The sequence below is a fragment of the Dasypus novemcinctus genome, chromosome X (genome assembly GCF_030445035.2).
Source record: "Dasypus novemcinctus isolate mDasNov1 chromosome X, mDasNov1.1.hap2, whole genome shotgun sequence".
Classification (NCBI taxonomy): Eukaryota; Metazoa; Chordata; class Mammalia; order Cingulata; family Dasypodidae; genus Dasypus; species Dasypus novemcinctus.
The window spans coordinates 62679186-62701172 of record NC_080704.1 but is presented as its reverse complement, the minus strand read 5'-3'; the positions used below and the strand labels follow the sequence as shown (position 1 = coordinate 62701172).

The 21987-nt window shown below is 38.6% G+C and overlaps 1 long non-coding RNA gene across 1 annotated transcript in view; it reads left to right on the top strand.

Annotated features, from left to right (window-relative positions):
* The first annotated feature begins 12048 nt into the window (after nucleotides 1-12048).
* Nucleotides 12049-21987, top strand: part of LOC131277191 (uncharacterized) — a 74776-nt gene continuing 64837 nt past the window's right edge. Inside the window, exon 1 of the long non-coding RNA XR_009184359.1 lies at nucleotides 12049-12134. This is a non-coding gene — a long non-coding RNA (uncharacterized lncRNA). The remainder of the gene's footprint in view (nucleotides 12135-21987) is intronic.

Here is a 21987-nt window from a genome sequence, read left to right as displayed (position 1 = left end):
TGAAGAAATTTTCCTATTTCTCCACATCCCCTCCAGCACTTAGGACTTTCTGGGTTGTCTTTTTTTAAATAATGGCTTTTCTATGTGGTGTGAGATGATATCTCATTTTCATTTTCATTTTCATTTTCATTTCACTAATAGCTAGTGATAGTGAACATAATTTCATGCGCCTTTTGTCCATTTGTGTTTCATTTTTGGAGAAATGTCTACGTCTTTTGAGATTTTTAAATTGGATTGCTTGCTCTTTCATTGTTGGCGTTGTATGAGTTCTTTATATAGAATGGAAATAAAACCCTTATCCGATATGTGGTTTCCAAATATTTTCTCCCATTGAGTGGGCTGCCTTTTGCACCTTCTTGACGAAGTCCTTTGACTCACCAAGTGTTTAAGTTTGAGGTGGTCCCACTCATCCATGTTTTCTTTTGATGTTTGTACTTTTGGCATAAGGCTTAAGACGTCATCTCCTACCACCATGCCTTGAAGGTGTTTTACTCCATTTTCTTTAGGAGCATTATGGTTCTTGCTTTTATATTTAGTCATCAATCCATTTTGAGTTAATTTTTGTATAAAGTGTGAGATAGGGGTTCTGTGGATATGGATATTCAGTTCTCCCAGCACCATTTGTTGAAAGGACTGTTCTGCCCGGAGGTGGGTTTGAAAGGCTTGTGAAAAATCACTTGGCCATATTAATGAGGGTTTGTTTCTGAACCATCAATTCGGTTCCATTGCTCTATGTTTTGATCTTTATGCCAGTAACATGCTGGGTTTTTTAAACAACTGTAGCTAGCTAATATGATTTACATTCCAGAAGTGAGAGACCGCCAACTTTGCTTTTCCTTTTTAAGATGTTTCTCAATATTCGGGGCCCCGAACCCTTCCAAATAAATTTCATAATTGTGTTTTCCATTCGTTTAAAAAATGTTTGTGGAATTTTATTAAGATTGCATTGAATCTGTATATCAATTTCTGTAGAATTGACATCTTAATGATACTAGTCTTCCAATCTATGAGCATGGAATGTTCTTCCAATTGTTGAGGTCTTTTACAATTTTTAAAGCAACACATTTGCAGTTTTCTGAATATATGTGCTTTACATTCTTGCTTGAGTATATTCTGAAACATTTGATTGTTTTTGTTGCTATTGTACATGGAATTTTTTTCTGACTTTCCTCCTCAGATTGAGAATTACTAGTGTATAGAAACACCTCTGATTTTTGCATATTGATATTGTATCCTGACACTCTTCTGAAATCGTTCTTTAGCCCTAGCAGCTTTGGTATGGTTTTTCAGGACTTTCTAGGTATAGTATCATATATGCCATGAATAATAAAAATTTTATTTCTTCCTTTCTGATTTGGATGCCTTTTATTTATTTTATTTATTTTTGTTTCTCGATTGTTCTAACTAGAAACTCTACCACTTTATTGAACAGTGGTGACAGTCAACATCCTTATCTTGTCCCTGACCTCAATAGGAAAGATTTCAGTCTTTCACCGCTGAGTACAATGTTAGCTGTGGGTTTTACATACATGGCCTTTACCATGTTGTGAAACTTCCTTCAATTCTTATTTTTGTAGTATTTTTATCGATATAGTATTTTATGCTGTATTTTGTCAAATGCCTTTTTGGCACCAATCGAGAGGATCATGTGATTTTTCTTCTTTAATTTATTAATGTGGCATATTATGTTAATTGACTTTCTTCTGTTGAACCATGCTTACATGCCTGGTATAAAACCCACTTGATCATGATGAATAATTCTTTTAATGTGTTGTTAGATTTGATTAGTGAGTATTTTGTTGGGGATTTTTGCATCTGTGTTCATTAAGGAAATGGGTTTTTAATTTTCTTTCTTTATTAATATATTTATTTGGTTTTAGGGTGAAATCAGCTTCATAAAATGAGTTTGGTAGTATTCCTTCTTGTGCAATATTTCGGAAGAGATTAAGATTGGCATTAAATCTTTGAATGCTTGGTAGAACTCACCTGTGAAAACATCTGGTCCTGGGCTTTTATTCTGGGGAGTTGTTCAATGACTGTTTCAATCTCCTTTCTTGCAATTGGTTTCTTGATATCATCTATTTATTCTGGATTCAGTGTAGGTTGTTTGTATGTTCCTAGGAATTTTTCCATTTTATCTACATTGTCTGGTTTGTTGGCATAGAGTTATTCATATTAACCTCTTATGATCTCCTTTATTTCTGTGTGGTCAGTAGTAATAGCTCCATTTCCATTTTTTATTTTATTTATTTGCATCTTCTCTCTTTTTTCTTTGTCACTCTATCTAAGGGTTTGTGAATTTTGTTAATCTTCTTGAAGAACCAACTTTTAGTTTTGTTAATTCTTTCTATTGGTTTTTTTTCTCAATTTAATTTACTTCTGCTCTGATCTTTGTTATTTCATTCTTTCTACTTGCTTTGGGAATAGTTTGCTATTCCTTTTCTAGCTCCTCCAGCTGTGTAGTTAGGTCATGGATTTTAGCTCTTTCTTCTTTTTAAAATAAGCATTGAAGTCTATAAGTTTCCCTCTCAGCACTGCCTTTATTCCATTCCATAGATTCTGATGTGATGTGTTCTCATTTTTTAAAAAATCAATTTTGTTGACACGTATTAATAAGACATACAATTCATCCAAAGTGTACAATCAGTGGTATCTGGTATAATCACATAGTTGTGCATTCATCACTTCAATCATTATTAGAGCATTTTCATTATTTCAATAAGAACAATAAACAAAAATAGACAAAGATAATTCCTCACTTCTCAATCTGTCTATGTTCCCTCTGCTGTACATGGATGCTATTTCTGAATATTCTTTTTTTAATATACTTTTAAAAAAAATACTTAGTTTACATAAATGTTATGTAAAAAATATGAGGGATTCCCATATGCCCTGCTCCCTACCTCTCCCACTTTTTCTCACATTAACAACATCCTTCATTAGTGTGCTACATTTGTTACAATTGATGAACACACTTTGGAGCATTGTCACTAAGTGTGGATTATAGCTTACATTGTAGTTGATGCTCTCTCCTGCACAATTTTGTAAATTATGACAAGATATGCAATGGCCTGTATTTCCCTTTGCAATGTCATTCAGGATGATTCCCAAGTCATGTAAATGCCCCCACATTACGCCTATTTTTCCTCTCCCTCCCCCCCAGAACCTCCAATGGCCACTGCCTTCACATCGATGACAGAAGTTCTTCCACTGCTAGAATCACAATAAGTCTATAGTTGAATAACTGTAAGTCTATTCTAGTCCATCATTCATTCCCCAATCCTGAGGATTCTGGAATGGTGATGCCCACTCTGCCTCCAATTGAGAGGGGGCTTAGATCTTATGGAGCAGATGGATGGGACTAACTTGCTTGCAGTTACAGACTCTCTCTGTTCCTTGGGATGGTCATTGTCCATCATCATTTCCTTGTTAGTTGTCCTGGGTGAGTCCAATGAACTGGAGAGTAGGTGTTGCAACTCTTTTGAGATTCAGGGCCCAGCTTGCACATGGACAGTCCAAAGATTTAAGTCTCTTGGACATAAACCTATCAAGTATAGTACTAAATATAGGTTCAAATAGAAAGTTCAGAAGAGCCATGTGTAGGGAAACCACAACTGAGTCCAACTCTGTTACACTGGGTAGCATAAATTCCAAAGTAGGGCCCACTGGCAGAGTGCCAAACTCCTGAGTTGTCTGCCATGCCTATAGTGTCTGGATGTCTCCAGAGCCCTCAAGAGACCCACTATTTGAAGCAGTATTTATTTTGGCAGTTAATAAGATTCTGAGGAGACATGCATAAGCATAACCTCTGCCATGACCTCCCGACTCACTTTGAAGTCTTTTAACTATATAAACTCATTTGTCTTTTCCCTTCTCCCTTTTGGTCAAGGTCTTTTTCCAGTTGCATTGCTAGCTGGCACTTGGTAGTAATCCCTCAATGCCAGAGAGACTTATCTCTGGGAGTCATGTCCCATGTTAGGGGGAAGGTAATGCAGTTATATGCTGAGTTTGGCTTAGAGAGAGGCTTCCATTTGAGCAATAAAGAGGGTCTCATGAGGTAATCTTATGCACCCTATAATACTAGGCTAAGTTTCAATTTCAAACGTAAATATTCATAAGTACAGTCATCAATATCAAGGATCTGTCAATGGCCCATCCTCTTTCACTAGTCATTGCCCCTGTACTCAGGGGATTCTTGCTGTCCCACTAGAGAATGTGGCAGAGCTCTCCAGGATGGGAATTCAATGTTCTTTCAGTTAGTGTGTGAATCTCCACCCACTGTGCCAATGCCCCATTAACACTTGAACACATTCATAAGCCTTATGGGTATACCCCAGGTACATGCACTCCCATGCATCCCTGATATGTAATAGAATATTATCTACAATGGGTTAAGAATTGTGCACTCACAGTAAAATGTAGCTTTGAGTTAATAAGTGACCAGAGATCCGGTTCCTATGAATGATTTATGTGTAACAACTCTTTGCTGAATACAAACACAGGGATGCCTTGACATGAGTCCCTGCTCTGTAGTTTCCTTTTTTGCCAAGGAATCATGGCAACTGTCTAGATGATGAATACTAAACACTGAAAGTATGTGTTCCTATAGTTTTTAGTTACTGATTCATGTATAGAATAGAGCACTTTGAGGCATGATTTCCCTCTTTGGAACTGGCCATTCTCCTGGAGATGGGCATTGTTTTTCCAAGGGGAGCTGACAAATCATGAGTTGCATGACCACTCTGAGATCATAGATTCAGTCTCTTATAAAAGTGGAGCCCCTTTTGGTTGCCGGTTGAAGTCCTACCCAGGAAAGGATGCTCGTTCCTGGGATCATTTTTCCAACTGGGACTCGGATTAAGAAATCAGATGTTGGGAAACGGACTTTGGCCCAGTGGTTAGGGCGTCCGTCTACCATATGGGAGGTCTGCGGTTCAAACCCCGGGCCTCCTTGACCCGTGTGGAGCTGGCCATGCGCAGTGCTGATGCGCGCAAGGAGTGCCGTGCCACGCAAGGGTGTCCCCCGCGTGGGGGAGCCCCACGCGCAAGGAGTGCGCCCGAGAGGAAAGCCGCCCAGCATGAAAAGAAAGTGCAGCCTGCCCAGGAATGGTGCCGCCCACACTTCCTGTGCCGCTGATGACAACAGAAGCGGGCAAAGAAACGAGACACAGCAAATAGACACCGAGAACAGACAACCAGGGGAGGGGGGGAAATTAAATAAATAAATAAATCTTTAAAAAAAAAAAAAAAAGAAATCAGATGTTGTGTTTCTCCCAATTTGGTGAATGGTTGTGTATATTTTCATTCTTTCTTGTATCTCTAATTAATTATTTTCTACTGTGATTGCCCAATTATTATAATAATTTGATATGAACTGAAACTCATTTAATTGAATAAAGCTGTTTTTCTGCCTCTTCCTCTTCATTTTGGCATAGTTGGCAGGATGTCTTTGTTTAACCGTGCCCGCTTGGCTCAAAGTTTGAATAAGCCTATAGAATCCATCCCTGGATTGGAGGACTCCCCCCTTTTCTAGTTTGGCTAAGGAACAGGCAATACACTCAGGATTGTGTGAGGACTGGAATTCACAATTGAAGTGCCCAGAACCTTCACAATTAGTTCAAGCTTTGCAAACAGTTCCTGATGTGAGAGGAAAAGAGCACGTTTATTTAGGATGTAGGGGTGGTGTCTGCTTATAGCATACAAGAGCATGGTTCTGTTAAGAAACAAGGCTGTCCAAGAAAAGTTAGCTTTAGAAAAAGAGGTAACTGATTTGCAAAGCTGTCTTTCTATGTTACAGTGTCAGACCTATATATTAAGTGACCAAAGTCCATACTTACCAGAATGTAGTTGAAAAGACAGCTGTATGGGTGGCTAAATATAAATATAAGAAAAGAAAGGGAAAAGTTAATGTGAGGAAAGTACAATTGGCATGTGCTGGGCCTGAGTGGGATCCAGATGAATGGGATGGAAATATTTGGGATGAGGATTCAGATCAGGACCCAGAGGCCCTGCTAGACCCTCCTGAAGATGCAAAAGCCCCTGAGGCAAGTGAGAAGGATGGAAAATGATAATGGGCAATCTGTTAGGCATGATGTTGTTGAGGATTTTACCCAGCAAGAAATCAACAATATTATCTCGAGCTAGTCAGAAGTCGGAAGAGTGACTGATTACATGGTTGGTGTGTCTCTATGAGTTAGAAGCTGGAGGTATCAGGTTAGACCAAGGAGATGCTTTTAAGTTCATAACCATTTCATTTGAACTTTCCATACAACAACCATTTCAGGAATGGAGCGCTAATCAACATCAGCCCAATTCCCAGGGGCAGCCTACAGATGGCACTATACTGTTAACTCTTGGAGTTCAGGGAGCACCACAATAATATCCCTCTGAGGAGTCATGGCCTAATGCTGATTGCCCCTGGTATACTCTCAAGGATTGTGTACAGAAAATAAAAGAGGAGGCAATGATGGTGGCAGTTGTCATATGCCATGCAGAAGTTCTTAGGAGTATTCCTTTAGAGATAAAAATCAGAAAGAATCATTAAAACTGCTCCCCCTGCATATAAACATATCATCATGACTCTTCTAATGAATGAGACCAATCAACCATTCAATTAGCTAATTGACAGAATTTTACAATTAGGAGATTTAGGAGATTGGAACTTGCATAAGCCTATGAAAGAAAGGAAAGGGGGCTCTGGAAACTCGGTGCCCCAACTCTCATGAAAAGACATGTTTACAGGGCTTTCAAGGGCTGGGGTGAAGCGGTCAGACATTAATGAAATAAACACAAAGGATTTATGGAAATTGTATAAAGATAAATGTTTACATGTAAAACACGCCCAGATTAAAGATCCTGAGAGCCAAAGAAATAAACTAATCACTCTTGCTCCTTCAGCAGAGCCTAGTGCATCTTCTTAAATAGATTTGTTGTTAGGATTCTGAAAGGATGGCCAAGCCCCAGATATCAAAGCTATTGGCCATCGAGACATGTGGCTTCATGTTAAAGTAAAAATTTTTTGAAAAATGGATCACATACTTTAGTAAGAGCATAATAGATACTGGTGCAGAGGCCACTCTAATTTATGGGGACCCGAAGATGGGCAAAGGGAGACCAGTGACTGTTACAGGTTTGGGGGTGAAAGAAATTAAATCAGCCCAGGTGAACTTAGACTTGAAGATTAGCCAATTACCCAGGAAAACCTACACAGTATTAATAGTCCTGGCCCCCTAATATATAATTGGAATAGATATATTAAAAGGAATGACTCTAAATTTAGAAGATGGAAAATATCAATTTGGAGTTTGTGTAGCTAAATTCGTAACCCCAATAGTGGTAGGCAAACTATTAATGCCTCCATACAAATTCCAGCCACCACTAAAATAATAAGACAGAAACAGTATAGAATGCCCAGTGGGCATGAAGAGATTACAGCCACTATACAAGACTATGTGGCAGAAGGGGTGTTAATTCTCATCACCTGTGAAGGGAACAACCCAATCCGGCCAGTGAAAAAATCTGATGGAATTTGGTGAATGCCTGTAGATTATCGGAACTTAAATGAAGTTACACCCCCATTAACCACTGCTGTGCCAGACACCATCACGTTAATAGAAAACATTCAACAGCATCCTGGAGAATGATATGCTGTTATTGATTTGGCTAATGTATTTTTTACTATTCCCATATCCCCCCGAGTTGTGGAAGCAGATTGCTTTCATGTGGCAAGGCCGACAATTTACTTTTAACTTGGTTGCCACAAGAATATATTCATAGTCCCACTATTTGTCACCGGATAGTTGCTGAACATATTGAACAACGCTCCCTATCCAGTGCACAAATTGTGCATTATATTGATGATATTCTATTGCAAGGGGAAAACAAATATGATGTCCAACAAGCCTTGACCAAATTAATCAGACATTTATAAAGTAAAGGTTGGGAAATTAATCCATCCAAAGTTAAGGGACTGGCTAAAGTCAAAATTTTTAGGAATAATGTGGAATAAAGGACAACAAAAAATTTTCCCTAAAGCTAAACAAAAGATATTAGAATTTACTACCCCACAAGACAAGAAACAAGTACAACAGTTTATGGGTTTATTTGGCTATTGGAGGAACCATATTCCTCACATGGGGCAAATATTAAGTTCATTATATAAAGTAACTAGGGAAAATATGAATTGGATTGGGAAACAGAACAGGAAAAAGCATTTGAGCAAGCTAAACACGCCATACAAATCGCTATGAATTTATGGCCCCTCAGAGATGGGCCAGTTGAATTACAAGTGACTGTGAATCTAAACTATGCTAATTGGAGTTTATGGCAAAATCAAGATGGTGAAAGAGTTCCATTAGGATTCTGGGGAAGAAAATTACCTGAGGTCGGACAATCATATACCCTTTTTGAAAAACAGCTTTTAGCTTGTTATTAGGCTCTAGTAGATACTGAGCCCCTGACCATAGGACATTCAGGTTTAATGCATCCTGAATTATCTATTATGAATTGGGTAAATAGTTCTTCAAAAACTCACCATATAAGACATCACCAGGAAGCTAGTATTATTAAATGGAAATGGTATATTCAAGATAGTGCTAAAGCTGAGAAAAAAGGAGTCAGTTTGTTACATGAACAAGTAATGGAAATGCCTAATCAGTTATCTCCTTTAGAAGACATGCCTTTGAAACCCCCACCCCCACCCCGAGAACTCCCCAGTACAATGGGGAGTCCCACATGACCAGTTAACTGATGAATAAAAATTATATGCTTGGTTTACAGATGGAGCGTCTAAATACATTGGTCCCATTAAACATTGGAAGGCAGTAACCTACAATCCTAAACAAGATCTCACCTTAACTACTTTTGGAGAGGGAAAAAGTAGCCAGTGTGCTGAGTTATATGCAGTATTTCAGGCTATACAACAAGAATTTCTTAAGCAATGCCATATATATATTGATTCCTGGTCTGTGTGTGGCAAATGGGTTAGCAACTTGGATTCCAAAATGGGCTAATGACCAGTATCAGGTAAAGAGATTTGGGGAAAGGAAAACTGTTATGGCAAGATATTTGGGATATTGTTAATAGTTTTCCATGTGGATGCTCATTGCTCTCCTGTTTCTATGGATAAGCTTTTTAATCAAATGGCAGATAAATTGTCAAAGATAGCTGCTGCTACAGTGGGAGAAAATGATACCCCAGATTTATTCAAAATAGCATCATGTGCTCATCAGAAGTCTGGCTATTTGGGCACATGGACCATCTACAGGTGAGCACAGGATCGTGGAGTTAGTATCACTTTAGAAGTAATTAGAGATGTAATTTTAAAATGTCCCATATGCCAGCATATGCAACAATGATCTGTTCCCTAGCAAGTAACTGGAGAGCTGGCTCAAGGCAAATTACCTGGTCAAATCTGGCAAATTGATTATGCTGGACCTTTACCAAAATCCCCAAAAGTGTTTACACATGTATACTGTTGTAGATACTTATTCAGGATATTTATTTGCCTGCCCATATCCACATGCAACCCAACAAAACACCATCAAAACTTTAGAAATTTTAAGTTTATACTATGGAGTCACCCTGCAGACCCAAAGTGATAATGGTACCATTTTAAAGGTAAGTTGATAAAAGAATACGCTTGTGCAAATAATATTGAGTGGCTCTATCATATAACATATTACCCACAACAGCAAGGTTAATTGAAAGGATGAATGGATTACTAAAACAGCAACTATGGAAATTAGGAGATCGCTCATATAATAATTGGAAAGCACACCTGTTCTCAGCATTAAAACTTTAAATAATTGCACTCTTAATAATTTTAATATTCCTTTAATGAGGATTATCATTTGAAAATTCTTAATGCTAAATTAGGTCCATATGACCCTCTCTTATCATATTGGAAAATGCATCCAAATGCACAAGCCCCTTTTGTTGCTACCCCTGAATCTGCAGGTTTGTATTTATTTTCAGTCAAAGAATCCAGACTGAATGCAGATCAGCAAGCCATGATTCCCATAGGAATTGGTTTATAATTGCCTCCTGGACGTTTTAGATTGGTTTTCAGTCATTCAGGTCTGGCTTTAAAAGGAATACAAGTATTAGGAGGACTAAACCTACACTGGGAGTGTCAGTGTTTGATGGAATAGGATGGCTCACAGCTGAGTCTATAACTTTTTCTCATCAAGTTCCTCAATGTATGTTAAGAAGATTCTGGATACATAATATGGGATGGACATCCTTAGAGTTATGTAATTAGACTTACCTTTTATCCTATACTAGCCTATCTGAGTGGCAAAATTCTACCTTAAAAGTTGATGCATACCTTTCCCCCAAAGGATGGCTTTGGGTATGTGGGGCCAATGCTTGGCCCTACCTACCTTACAATTGGGTTGGAAAGTGTACGTGGGGTCGACCTTACATTCTTGCCATCTTATATTACTACTTGCCTCATATTCCTGCTAATTGGAATGTAATGAAACCATGTTATCAGGTAAAATGCACCCCATCTTGGTATTACCCCTTTGCAGTGTTTGTTCCTGGAGGAATGGCCATTGTCACTGAAAGTCACGTTGCAGCCTTGGCTAATCATACAACCCAAGCTCTTAATGATTCAAACCATGCAATTGCATTGCTTAATGATGAAACCTCTCAATTACATAAAGTAGTCCTTCAAAATAGAACGGCTTTAGATATCCTAACTGCGGCCCAAGGAGGGCTTGTGCTTTAGTCAATATTCAGTGGTATGGGAAGTGGACATGGCTCAACTGATAAAGTGGCTGCCTACCACATGGGAGGTCCAGGGTTCAAACCCTGGCCCGTGTGGTGAGCTGGGCCACATGCAGCAGTGCTGTGCTCAAGGAAAACCATGCCACACAGGGTGTCCCCCACATAGGGGAGCCCCATGCACAAGGAGTGCACCCTGTATTGAGCCGCCCGATGTGGAAAAAAGCACAGCCCACCCAGGAGTGGCACTGCACACATGGAGAGCTGACACAGCAAGATGATGCAACAAAAAGAGACACAAATTCCCAGTGCTGCCGAGAATGCAAGCAAACACAGAAGAACACACAGCAAATGGACACAGAGAGCAAACAATGGGGAGGGAGTGTTGGAAGGGGAGAGAAATAATAAAATAAATCTTAAAAAAATAAATATTCAGTGTTCTGTTTATATCCCTGATCATTCAAAGAACGTTATTCAGACCTTACAACATATAGTCCACCAAACTAATCATACTAATGATCCAGCTACTGACCCCTTATCTGATTGGCACTCATCACTTTCCTGACACTGGAAACAGGCTATTTTGGAAATTGCTGCCAGCCTCTGCCTATTAATAACAGGATGCCGTTTAGTAGAATGTTGCTACTCTTGTTGTGTATGCAGGATTACTGCTATTGGAATTAGAATAGTACAATATGGATATGATTATGAATAATTGAGTGATTTGGGCATCTGTAGTTATGTAATGATGCTTTATAAACCTTTTTTCTATTATGACGTATTAGAAAACATGTCTGTGGTTTCTATACTTTTTACTGTTATGTTTTCAATTCTTGGGACCGAATGATATGTAATAGAATATTATCTACAATGGGTTAAAAATGGTACATTCACAGTAAAATGTAGCTTTGAGTTAATAAGTGACCAGAGATCTGGTTCCTATGAATGATTTATGTGTAACAATTCTTTGCTGAATACAAACACAAGGATGCCTCGACATGAGTCTCTGCTCTGTAATGTCTGTTTTTGCCAAGGAATCATGGCAACTGTCTAAGATGATGAATATTGAACATTGGAAGTATGTGTTCCTATAGTTTTCAGTTACTGATCCATGTATAGAATAGAGTACTTTGGGGCACAATGTCCCTCCTTGGGGGAACTGTCCATTCTCCTGGAGATGGGCATTGTTTTTCCAAGGGGAAATGACAAATCATGAGTTGCATGACCACCCTGAGATCATAGATTCGGTCTCTTATAAAAATGGAGCCCCTTTTGGTTGCCAGTTGAAGTCTCACCCTGGTGGGGATGCTCTACCTGGGACCATTTTTCCAGTTGGGACTCTGATCGGCTGCCAAGGGACTTTCTGGCCTTGTGGTAAATCAGAGTTTGTGTTTTCCCCCAATTTGGTGAGTGGTTGTACATACTTTCATTCTTTCCTATATTTCTAATTAATTATTTTCTACTATGATTACTCAATTATTATAATCATTTGATATAACCTGAAACTCATTTAATTGAATAAAGCTGCTTTTAGATAGCATTTAGAGTTTCTACCTCTTCCTTAGCAAAACAATCCCCCATCATTGACATCCTGCACCAATGATCCTCCCCTGCCACAGTTGTAGCACTTCTGTGATCCAAAATTTCTTCAAAAATGAAGCCAACAAAATAACCAAATAAAATTAATAGGAAAATGAAATAATAATGATAATTTAAAAAATAACAAATAAATCTAACTATTCTTGCACAATTATTTATTTGTTTATTGAGCAGTTTCATTGAGACAGATTTACATATCATATGATCTATCCCAAGTGTATAATCAATGGCTTTTGGTATAATCATTGTCTTAAAGATTTTAGAACAATTTCATTATTCCAAAAAGAAAGACTCTATGATGCTTAGCATTCCTTCCCCAGCCCGACAAAGCTACTAATGTAATTTCATCTTTATAAATTGATTTATATCTATATTTTATATAAATGGAATCATACAATATGTAGTATTCTGCGTCTGGTCTCCTACACTTAGTAAAATGATTTTTTTTCTCGATATTAACATTTTGTAGTATTAACCTACAATAGTTCAATTTCAAAGAAAAAGGGTCTTATATATTCAATTTTATCCATACTAATACTTTACATAATATATTTAGTTCATAATAGAACAATCATACACTATTTGTCCTTTTGTGTCTGGCTTGCTTCAGTCAACATAATGTCCTCCAAGTTCATACATGTTGTCATATGTTTCATTACTTCATTTAATCTTAGTGCTGCATAATATTCCATCATTTGTATACTCCACAATTTGTTTATCCACTCATCCGTTGATGGATACCTGGGTTGATTCCAACTTTTCACTATTGTGAATAATGCTGCTATGAACATCTGTGTTCACATGTCAATTCGTGTCATTGCTCTCAGTTCTTCTGGGTATATACCTAGCAATTAAATTGGTGGGTCCTATGGCAAGTTTATATTCAACTCAATATAAGAGCTGCCAAACAGTTCTTCACAGTGGCTGTACCATTCTACATTCATTCCCACCAACAGTGAATAAGTATTCCTATCTCTCTACATCCTCTCCAACATTTAGTTTTCTGACTTTTTAATAGCAGCCAGTCTAATAGGTATGAAATGATATCTCATTGTAGTTTTGATTTGCATTTCCCTAATCTCTAATGATGTTGAACATTTTTTCATGTTTCTTTGCCATTTGTATTTCTTCTTTGGACAGATGTATTTTCAAGTCTTTGGCCCATTTCTTAACTGGAAAGTTTGCCTTTTTATTGTTGAGTTCTATGATCTGCTTATAGATCATGGATATTAAACCCTTATCAGATATGTGATTACCAAATATTTTCTCCCATTGAGAAGGCAGTCTTTTAACCCTATTGACAAAGTCCTTTGAAGTGTAAAAGTATTGAATTTTGAGGAGGTCCCATTTATCTATTTTATCTTTTCTTGCACATGCTTTGGGTGTAAGGTTTAAGAAACTACTGCCTACCACAAGATCTTGAAGATGTTTTCCTACATTTTCTTCTAGAAGTTTTATGGTTGTTTTGTTCATGTATATATATATTTAGGCCCTTGATCCACTTTGACTTAATTTTTGTATAAGGTGTGAGATAGTGGTCGTCTTTCTTTCTTCTGTGTATGGATATCCACTTTTCCCAGAAACATTTGTTGAATATACTCTTCTGGCCTAGCTGGGTGGGCTTAACAGCCTTGTCAAAAATCACTTGGCTGTAAATGTGAAGGTCAATTTTTGAGTTCTTGATTTGGGTCCATTGGTCGTCTGTCTGTCTATGCCAGTACCATGCTGTTTTTACCACTGTAGCTAAGAAATATGCTTTATTTTTTGTTCATTAGAATATTTTAATAATATAAGTCTATTTTTAAATAAGATACTTAGATTACACAGAATGTTACACAGAAAAAAATAAGGGATTCCCATATGCCCCACTCTCAACACCTCCCACTGGTCCTCACATTAACAACTTCTTTCATTATTGTGGTACATTGGCTGCAATTGATGAACACATTTGGACCATTGCCACTAAGCATGAATTATAGTTTACATTGTAGTTTACACTCTCTCCCACTCAATTCTATAGCAGGATACAAAAAGGCCTGTACCTGTTATTGCAATGTCATTCAGAACAATTCAAAGTCTAGAAAATGCCCCCATATTATACCTCTTCTTCCCTCTCCCTGCCTTCAGCACCTCCAGTGTCCACTGTCTCCACATAAATGATATAATTCCTTCTATTGCTAGAACCACAATAAGTCTATAGTAGGGTACTAGTAAGTCCACTCCAATACATGTTTTGTTCCCCAACCCTGAGGATTCTGGGATGATGATGCCCACTCCACCTCTAATTGAGAGGGAGCCTTGATCTCCTATGGCTGATGGATGGGACTCTCTTGCTTGCAGTTGTAGACTCTCTTGGTTCCTTGGTATGGTGGTTGTCCATCCTTACCTCCTTGTTAGATGTCCTGGGTGAGGCCAATGAACAGAAGAATAGGTGTTGCAACTATGCTTAGGCCCAGGGCCCAGCTGGCACATGGAGAGCCCAAAGATTTAAGTCTCTTGGATGTACACATACCAACTCAAGCACCAAATATAGGTGCAAGTTTTTAGGACAGAAGACACATGTGTAGAGAAGTCACAACTCGGTACAACTATGTCACACTCAGGAACACAAATTCCAAAGTAGGGCCCACTGGCAAGACAACAAACTCCAGGGCTATCTGCCATGAACATAGGACCTGGGTGTCTCCATAACCCTCAGCAGCCTCACTGTTTGCAGTAGTATCTACTTTGGCAGTCTATGAGATCCTGCGGAGACGTGCATGAGCATTACCTCTGGGATGACCTCCCGACTCACTTTGAAGTCTCTTAGCCATGTTAACTAATTTTTCTTTATCTATTCCCCCTTTTTTTCAAGGTCTTTGTCCAGTTGCATTGCTAGCTGGTGCTTGGTAGTAATCCTTCAGTGCCAGAGAGGCTCATCCCCAGGAGTCATGTCACACACTGGGGGGAAGGTAATGTACAAATATGCTGTGTTTGGCTTAGAAAGAGGCCACATTTGAGCAACATGGAGGCTCTCATGAGGCAACTCTTAGGCACCCTACAGCACTAGGCTAGGTTGCAATTTCAAGAGAAAAGGCTCATAAGCATAATCATCATTATCAAGGGCCCATCAATGGACCCTCCTTCATTAGTCATTTCCCTGCACTTGGGGGATAGTTGCTGTTTCATTAGAGAATGTGGCCGAGCTCCCCAGGATGGGAATTCAACATTCTTTTGGTTATTGTGTGAATCTCCACCCAAAGTGACAATGCCCCATGAATATTTGAACACATGTATGTGCCTTATATGTGTGCCTAGGTGAACTTCCTCCCAGGTATCCCCCATCACTGACACCCCATACCAATGATCCGCCCCTGCCACAGTTGTAACCCTTCTGTGGTCCAAAACTTCTTCAAAAATCAAGCCAAGAATATTGCCAAATACAATTAACAGGAAAATGAAATAATAATGTTAGGTTTAAACATAAGAAATAAAATACACAATAATTTAGAAAAACTAAAACTAAAATAATTTTTAAAATTGGGATATTAAAAACATGAAAAATACTTTAAAATTTTTTGACATTTTGCCTTTCATCACTGTAATATCTGTTATCATTTTCTTCCATTTCTTCCCTAGTGTCTTACTTTTTTTCAGTTTGTCTTCAAAGAATTTTTCAGTCACAGTAAAGACACATACAGAACACATGGGACTCCCATACACCCAACATCCTTTCCCTTTCCCCCCTTCCTGTATCAATAAACTTTTGGCATGTGGCTGGTACATTTTTAAAATTTTTAATTTATTTTTATTTTTTATTTTTGTCTTTACTTTTTAAAAATATTACATTAAAAAAATATGGGGTCCCCATATACCCCCCCACCCCCCTCACCCCACTCCTCCCCCCATAACAACAATCTCCTCCATCATCATGAGACATTCATTGCATTTGGTGAATATAGTGGATGGTACATTTGCTACAACTGATGTACAAATATTGAAACATAGCCAGTAACCATGGTCAATGGTTTACATTATGGTCTACCCTCTAGATGATACACTTTTATAAATTTTTGATGAAATTCAAAATGACCTGTATCCATCTTTGCAAGATTATGCAGAACACTTCCATTGCCCCCAAAATACCCCCTCTTCCATCTACTCTATTTCTCTGTACCCTCCCCTTGGTGCCAATGGTGACCACTAGGCTTCACTTCTTAAAGGACAAGATTCATAGTTACTTGCAACAACACTGAGGGCTTGAAACACTGGTCTGTCCTCCCCTATTAGGAACTGCCCATGCCCTTGAGAGACACCAACCCCTCTGTCTGAGAACATATTGGGCCTCTGTAGGGTGGGACTCCAACTCCTTCCCTCTCATTATGTGGGTATCCACCCACTCTTAAAACACACTATGAGAAAATGATCACACACACATTCTCTAGAAGACTGTCCCAGATGTGCCCTGTCCCAAATGCCCACCCATCCAACACCCTAAACCAGTAACCTCTCCTTGTCATATTGCCAAATGAGATTTCCCAACATTGTAGTTTCAACCACATACTTGCCAATCCCCAGTGCTCACCTGCTGCCTCCTCCAACTCTGCCCCAATTCCATGGACCATCGAACACATCCATAGTCCGCACCCTAACCACTGTCAAACTTGCACCACCTAACCTAATAGTATCACTACACCCCTGTCATATCCCTTCACTGCACTCACATCCATCTTATCATATATTTCACCCGTATGGATGTTGGCTCACAACCTTCTTCTCCCTTTCTATTTCTTGTAAACCTATTTTCAAGACTCTAGCTCTCTAAGTCTGCTCAATTTGCTTAATTCATATCAGTGAAATCATGTAATATTTGTCCTTCTCTGCCTGGCTTGCTTCACTCAACATAAGGTCCTCAAGATTCATCCATGTTATACTGTGTGTTAGTACCGTATTCCTTCTTATGGCTGAGTAATATTCTATTGTATGTATATCCCACATTTTGTTTATCCATTCATCTATTAACGGATATTTGGGTTGTTTCCAAACTTTGACAATAGTGAATAATGGGTGAGGGATACCATTCCTCCACATCTCCTCCAACTCTTGTAGTCCTCTCTTTTTAATGGCTGTCAGTCTAATGGATCGAAGATGATATTTCATTGTAGTTTTGATTTGCATTACCCTAAAAGTTAGTGCTGTTGAGGATCTTTCTTTTTCATTTTTTCATCTTTATTTTCTTTTAAATGTTACATTAAAAAAATATGAGGTCCCCATATACCCCCCACCCCCCTCACCGCTCCTCCCACATCAACAACTTCTTCCATCATCGTGGCACATTCACTGCAACTGGTGAATACATTTTGGGGGCACTGTTACACCACATGGACAGTGGTCTACATTGCAGTCTACACTCTCCCCCAGTCCACCCAGTGGGCTATGGCAGGACACACAATGCCCAACATCTGTCCCTGCAGCACCACTCAAGACAACTCCAAATCCTGAAAATGCCTCCACATCGTATCTATTCTTCCCTCTCCCTACCATCAGTAGCTGCCGTAGCCACTTTCTCCACATCAATACTACAATTTCTTCCATTACTAATCACAACAGTTCCCCAGCAGAACCCCAGTAAGTCCACTCTAATCCATACTCTATTCCTCCATCCTGTGGACCCTGGGATGGTTATATCCAGTCCCTCTCTACATCAAGATGGGGCTTATATTCCACATGGATGATGAATGCAATTCTCCTGTTTGCAGTTTTAGGTACTCTTGGCTCCCTGGTGTGGTGGTTGACCTTCTTCACCTCCCTGTTAGCTGGCCAGGGTAAATCCAATAAACCAGAGGGTAGCAGTTGCAAGTCTGCAGAGGCTCAGGGCCTGGCTGTCACATGGACAGTCCAGAGATTCAGGTCTCCTGAGTATACACCAACCCCAACTCCAACCACAGGTCTGGTAAAAGTAACAGAAGAGGCATGTGTAGAAAGGTCATATCTGAGTCCAACTCCATCACACTCAGGAACACAAACTCCAAAGTAGGGCCAACTGACATGGCACTGAACTCCAGAGTCATCTGTCATGACCATAAAACCTGTGGGTCTCTGTAGCCTTTAGGAGAACCAGTACCTGGGTTTCTATCTACTTTGGTTGTCTCTGGTACCCTGCTGAGGCATGCGTAAGCTTTACCTCTCTGATGATCTCCTGATTTTCATGTGCTTTTTAGCCATTTGTATTTTTTCTTTGGAGAAGTGTCTGTTCAAATCACTTGCCATTTTTTAAAAAATTGATTGTTTATCTTTTTATTTTAAAGATATAGGATTTCTTTATATATGTTGGGCATTAGGCTCCTACCAGATATATGGTCACCAAACATTTTCTCCCATTGGGTGGGCTGTCTTTTCAATTTCTTGACAAACACCTTTGAGGTGCAAAAGTTTTCATTTTGAGGAGGTCCCATTTATCTATTTTTCTTTCACTGCTTATGCTTTGAGTGTGAAGTTCATGAAACCATTTCCTATTACAAGGTTCTGTAGATACTTCCCTACATTATCTCCCAAGGTCTTTACAGTCTTATCTCTTATATTTAGATCTTTGTTCAATCTTGAGTTGATTTTTGTATAGGGAGTGAGAAGGTGTTCCTCTCTCATTCTTCTGGATAAGGATATCCAGTTCTCCCAGCACCATTTGTTGAAGAGGCCATTCTCTCCCAGTCGAGTGGGCTTGGTGGACTTGTTGACTATCAAATGACTGTATACACGAGGATCTATATCAGAACTCTCAATTCAGTTCCATTGGTCGATGTGTCTATTCCTGTGCCAATACCATGCAGTTTTGTCCACTGTAACTTTGTAGTATGATTTAAAGTAAGGTAGCGTGATCCCTCCAGTTTCATTTTTCTTTTCCAATGTCTTTGGCTATTTGGGGCCTCTTGCCATTCCAAATAAATTTCATAGTTAATTTTTCCAATTCAGTAAAAAATGCTGTGTTGATTTTTATTGGGCTTTCATTAAATCTCTAGATCAGTTTGGGTAGGATAGACATCGTAATGATGCTTAGTCTTCCTATCCATGAACAGGGAATATTCCTCCATTCATGTAAGTCTTCTTTGATTCCCTTTAACAGTGTTGTGTAGTTTTCTGTGTATAATTCATTTACATCTTTTAATTTAATCCCATGTATTTGATTCTTTTAATTGCTATTGTAAATGTGATTTTTTTTTTGCTTTCCTCTTCAGATTGCTATTATTGGTGTACAGAAATGCTATTGATTTTTGTGTTTTTGATCTTATACCCTGAGACTTTACTGAACTAATTTATAAGCTCTGGAAGCTTTGATGTAGATTTTTCAGAGCTTTCGAGATATAGGATCATATCATCTGCAAATAGTGAAATTTTTTACCTTTTCCTTTCCAATTTGGATGCCTTCTATATTTTTTTCTTGTTTCTAAGGGCTTGAGCATGCACTTCTAACACAATGTTAAATAAGAGTGGTGGCAGTGGGCATCCTTGTCTTGTTCCAAATCATAAAGGTAAAACTTTTAAGATTTCACCATTGTATAAGATGTTAGCTGTGGGCTTTTCATATATACCATTTATCATGTTGAGGAATTTTCCCTCTATTTCTATTCTTTGCAGTATTTTTATCAGGAAAGGATGCTGTATTTTGTAGAATGCTTTTCCTATGTCTATAAAGATGATTATGTGATTCTTTTCTTTTGATCTGTTTATGTGGTGTATTTCATTGATTGATTTTCTTATGTTGAACCATCCTTGCATACCAGCGATGAAATCCACTTGGTCATTGTGTATAATTCGTTTAATATGTTGTTGAGGGAAACGGACTTTGGCCCAGTGGTTAGGGCGTCCGTCTACCATATGGGAGGTCCGCGGTTCAAACCCCGGGCCTCCTTGACCCGTGTGGAGCTGGCCCATGCGCAGTGCTGATGCGCGCAAGGAGTGCCGTGCCACGCAAGGGTGTCCCCCGCGTTGGGGAGCCCCACGCGCAAGGAGTGCGCCCGTGAGGAAAGCCGCCCAGCGTGAAAAGAAAGAGCAGCCTGCCCAGGAATGGCGCCACCCACACTTCCCGTGCCGCTGACGACAACAGAAGCGGACAACAGAAGCCGACAAAGAAACAAGATGCAGCAAATCGACACCAAGAACAGACAACCGGGGGAGGGGGGGAAATTAAATAAAATAAATAAATCTTTAAAAAAAAAAAAAAATATGTTGTTGAATATGATTATCAAGTATTTTGTTAAGGATTTTATCATCTGGTTCATTAGAAAGATTGGTCTTCTAATTTTTCTTTCTTGTGGCATATTTGTTTGGTTTTGGTTTTAGGGTAACATTGGCGTCATAAAATGAGTTAGGCAATGTTACTTCTACTTCTATTTTTTGCAAGAGTTTGAGCAGAATTGGTTCTCTGACCCTTACTGATTTCCGGCTTCATTCCATTGTGGTCAGAGAAATTACTTTGTATAATTTCAATCTTTCTGGATGCATTGAGACTTGTTCTGTGGCCTAGCATGTGGTCTATCTTGGAGAATTATCCATGTGTACTTGAGAAGAAAGTATATCCCACTGTATTTGGGTGTAGTGTTCTATATATGTCTATTAGGTCCGGATTCTCTAATGTATTATTCAAAGTGTTTGTTTCTTTATTGATTCTCTGTTCAGATGTTTTGTCTAATGCTGTTAATGGTGTATTAAAGTCTCCCAATATAATTGTAGAGGCATCTATTTCTCCACTTATTTTCCAGTTTTTGCCTCATATATTCTTATGTGATCTGGTTAGGTGCATAAATGTTTATGATTGTCCTTTCTTCTTGAAAGATTACCCCTTTTACTAATATATAGTATGCATGTTTGTCTCTTAAGATAGTTTTGCATTTAAAGTCTTTTTTTTTTACACAAATTAAAAAAAATAGTTTTATTAGAGAAGTTGTGGGTTTATAGAACAATCATATATAAAATACAGAATTCACATATACCACCCCACCACCAACACCTTACATTGATGAGGAGCATTTGTTACAATTGAAGATAGCAATTTTTAATAATTGTACTTTTTAAATAACAATAGTAGCCAGTATTTATTGAGAGATTCTGTGTTCTAAGCACTGTGTGAAACAATTTACATGGATTACCTCATTTAAAATACCCAATACACAGGTCTGTGAAATACGTCCTATTTTTTTTTAAACTTTAATTAAAGAAGTCATAGTTCTATGGAAAAATCATGCAGAAATACACAGCTTTTCCATATACCCACCTCCATTGCTGACACCTTGCATCAGTGTGGCCCGCCTGCCACAACTGATGAAAGAACATTAAAATTAGTACCACTAACATTTGTTCATAGTCCACATTAGGTGTATTTTTCCCTGTACTATTAACTATAGTCCATCGTCATACTTATACTATTAACTATATTCCATCATCTACAACAGGGTTCAATGTATTATACAGCCTCATGTTTTATCTTTTATTTTTTTATATCAGTGTTACCCGTTACTCTGTTAACACAAGATAATAACTACAACAATAAATCTGCTTTGGCCTATGGTTACTCACCTCCTTATTTTTGTTCATTCCACAGTCGAGGGATTTGGGATGATGTCTGCTCTGACTCACTCAGGCTGAGAGAGGACTTAGATCTTATGGGGCAGAGGAAAGGAACTGTTT